The sequence below is a fragment of the Elephantulus edwardii genome, unplaced genomic scaffold (genome assembly GCF_000299155.1).
Source record: "Elephantulus edwardii isolate Elephantulus edwardi_28Jun2011 unplaced genomic scaffold, EleEdw1.0 scaffold00028, whole genome shotgun sequence".
Lineage (NCBI taxonomy): Eukaryota > Metazoa > Chordata > Mammalia > Macroscelidea > Macroscelididae > Elephantulus > Elephantulus edwardii.
In genome coordinates this window covers 14,386,176-14,389,834 of record NW_006399778.1, presented here as the reverse complement: position 1 = coordinate 14,389,834, position 3,659 = coordinate 14,386,176, and the positions used below count along the sequence as shown (strand labels likewise).

The 3,659-nt window shown below is 53.1% G+C and overlaps 1 pseudogene; it reads left to right on the top strand.

The window, feature by feature from the left end:
• The first annotated feature begins 959 nt into the window (after positions 1–959).
• Positions 960–1,750, top strand: LOC102855162 (annotated as a pseudogene).
• The last annotated feature ends 1,909 nt before the right edge of the window (positions 1,751–3,659 follow it).

Here is a 3,659-nt window from a genome sequence, read left to right as displayed (position 1 = left end):
TTTGGATGATGCCCCGGGGCCTCACGTGGGAATGTCATACAAAAAGGGGAAGTGACCGGCACTTCGGCTTTTTCCAGCCGAGGACTTTGGGCTCTGTTGCATTTGACTTTTAAATGTGACCTAGACTGAAGCACGTTGGTGCGTGGGGCGCTCGGTGTTCTACCCCTTCGTTCACCTGGAGGGTCCTGGCGAGGGGCTCACACCTGGGACCTTGGAGAACAGAACGGCAAAGATTTGTGGATTATTTTTCCCCCTAAATGACTCTTTGGAGCTATATGTTATTTTCCAACTTAGAAATTGCTCATGGGAAGGGGGTGAGGTGTGGTGAGTCACGGTTTAATACACAAAGGGGCACATTTCCCCCTCCCTGGGCGGTGCCTGGGTACCCGTGCCTGCAGAGCGACCTAGGCTGAGATAGAGGTGTGCAGGCTTCCCCTCTCCTGAGCCCCCCTCTGACTGTCCCTCACACAGACACTATGAGTCGCCGATGGCTTACACCCAGAGCTAGCTCCCTGTGCCCCTGACAAGCCAGCCCTCTTCACTGGACAGATGCTTTGCTCTGGGCAGAGAGATGGGTGCAGTGAGAGGGTTTGGGGGTACCGAGTGACCCAACCATAACAGCTTGAGGGGAGTAACAGTAGCACTTATTTGAGGGGCCTCCAGGCACCCCCCCAAACTGAAGAGAGTGGGTGAGTTAGGAAGGGGTGAGATCCTTGTGAAATGCCCAGGGCCTCTTAGGTCCCCTCTTGTCCCTTCCCTTCACATGTGGACTCTTTGCTGTCTGCCCTCTGTCCCCTCCTTTTTTCCTTATTCCCTTTTCTGTCTGTGGACACCCTGCATTCAGCCCCTCCCCTCTGCCCTTCTCCTCCTTAGCTCTTCCCTTCTCCTGTGGAGCCCCTGCTTTCTGCCCCTCCTATCCCCTTTCCTTCCCTCTGCCCGCCCCCTCCCCCCCCCCGCAGATGCTGGAGGGGCTGCCCCTGCTGCTGACCGCTGTCCTGCTGGGCCTGGTGCTGCTGGCGCTGCTGCTGCGGCTTAGCCCGCTGTTCATGATCTTATACCACGAGTACTCCTGCGGCCCGTCCGGAACATGCTCCAGGGCTGCAGCTTGGAGCAGCGCATCCTGCGTCACGTGCAGCAGCATGCGCGGCGCGGAGACCCGCAGAGCGTCCTGGAGGCCATTGATGCCTGCTGCTTGCAGAAGGAGTGGGCCATGAACGTGGGCAAGGAGAAAGGCCTGATAGTGGACGAGGTGGTGCGTCAGCGCCGTCCTAAGGTGCTGCTGGAGCTGGGCGCCTACTGTGGCTACTCGGCGGTGCGCATGGCCCGCCTGCTGCCCCCTGGGGCCCGCCTGCTCACCATCGAGCTCAACCCGGCCTTCGCAGCCATCACACAGCAGATGCTGGACTTCGCTGGCCTGCAGGACAAGGTGACAGTTCTGATTGGGGCGTCCCAGGACATCATCCCCAAGCTGAAGCAGCAGCATGACGTGGACACGCTGGACATGGTCTTCCTTGACCACTGGAAGGACCGGTACCTGCCAGACACCATCCTCTTGGAGGAGTGCGGCCTGTTGCAGAAGGGGACGGTGCTGCTGGCCGACAACGTCATTTATCCTGGGGCGCCCAAGTTCCTGGAGTACGTGCGAGGGAACAGCCACTTCGAGTGCACGCACTACAGCTCGCACCTGGAGTACTCGCAGATGGTGGACGGCCTGGAGAAGGCCGTCTACGTTGGTCCCGGCCGGTCCTGACCGCCCATCGTCAAGCCAAGGTCCGACCTTGATGGACACAGTCCCGCCCACTCACTCTGTGGTTCTGGGGACTTTTCCTGCTAACCTGCCCGAGCTGGCCCCTTGGACCCACCGCCGCACCGAGTTCTCACACACTGGCCCTTCGTCGGGCACCTCGGGACACAGTGCACACTCTCCCACTGAGCCCACGAAGGCATCGGCTTGGAAAGACTCCCTCACTGCTCTAACATTCCGTCCAGTCTGGCTCCCTTGAGCATGTCCTCGGAAGCATCCACTACAGGAGAGGTGGGGTTGGGACTGTTTGAAAAACTGTCTCAAGGGTGTGTACTTGAAGGTTCCTTGCCACCAGATGGCAGCACCTGTGGCACATGCCTAATTTCTAACAATAAAAGTCGATCACTTTACAAAAAAAAAAAAAAATTAATGCCTTTGAGTTGTAGTGCTGGAGAAGAATCTTGAACAAAGCATGGATCACCAAGAAAACAAATACGACTGTTTTGGAGACAGTGAAATCAAGTTTCTCTTTGGAGGCTAGGATTCTGAAGCTCCATCTCACAAACTTTGGGGATGTGGCCAGAAGGAACTGATCCCTGGAGAAGGACATCATTCTCAGAAGAGTGGACAGCACAGGAAAGGAAGATCCCAGATGAAATGGATTGACACAGTAACTAGGGCAATGGGAACAGATAGGTGTGTTGGAGTCAGTGAGACTGGCTCAGGTCAGGGCAGGTTTCAGAGCTATTTCACATAGGATCACTTGCCAGCACATAACAGGATAGATCTGAACTCAAATTCAGTTTATGCAAAAAAACCCAAAAATTGGCGTAAAACCATTCCCTGACATGGTGTGGAGGAGGACGGTGTCCACCCCTGGGACAGTCTTATAGGTACCCCACTGGGGCTCGGAGCAGCTTATTCAGCCCAGGAGCCATCTCCACATTCAAAGGCTGCTTCTTGGCCTCGGTGCAGTCACTGTAAATGATTCAACAGCATCACACTCACCGCACAGTAGCAAGTCTCCTCGTTAGCCAGGGACAGAAAGGTGTAAGGGAGAAGACAGCATCTGGCCCATGAGCCAGGAGGCAGGGTCATGATACACCATCACATCCCTCTCTTAACCTTGTTCCTAGTGGGAGGGGAACAACACAGGCTTTGGAAGACACCAAAACCTCCACAGCAAATTCCTCTATATTCCACAAGCCTGCTACCTCGTTAGGAAAAACCCCTTACCTTTCAGGGCCGGTGAGGAGTGGAGAAAAGAGACATACCAGCCCATGCCACTCTATGGTTTCTTTAAGAGAACAGTAGAAGTCTCAAGAATGTCACCCCACTTCTGCAAGGCCTTCAAAAGCTTTCCAAGACCAGGTGGTTCCAGAGCCCCTCGAGGATCAAGTTGCCTGGCTGGCCCTGGTGCTCAATAAACACTCGTGTAGTAAAGTTAGCACTGTATTCCACCCATGGCAGAAGCTTAAAACACAGGTTGTCTTGTTCCCTTTCAGGCAGTGCCAGACAGAGAAATCCTGCAGTCAACCCCTTTATCTTCAAGGCAGAGGTCCACTGTGATCACAGGATCACCCACCCTCATGACTTTCTCTACTTCTGAAAAGTTTCCAAGCCTTGGCTCAGCTTTAAGTAAGTAAAACATGGCTCAAGAATCACACTAGTTCAAAGATCAGTCTGAGTTGTCAAGGGATTTTTTTTTTTAAGAGAAAAAAAATCCTTTTTTTTCACTAATGAGTCATTTTGGATTGCATTAACATGAGAGTCCCTTCCCTTGGTTCAGGTTAAAGTGGATCAGTCTGAGCTGTCAAGAGATTAAGAGAAAAAAAAGTTTTTACTACTGAGTCATTGAATGGAAACCCAAAATCTCTGTAAATGTTTATGAAAATTAATAAAATATAGAAAAAAA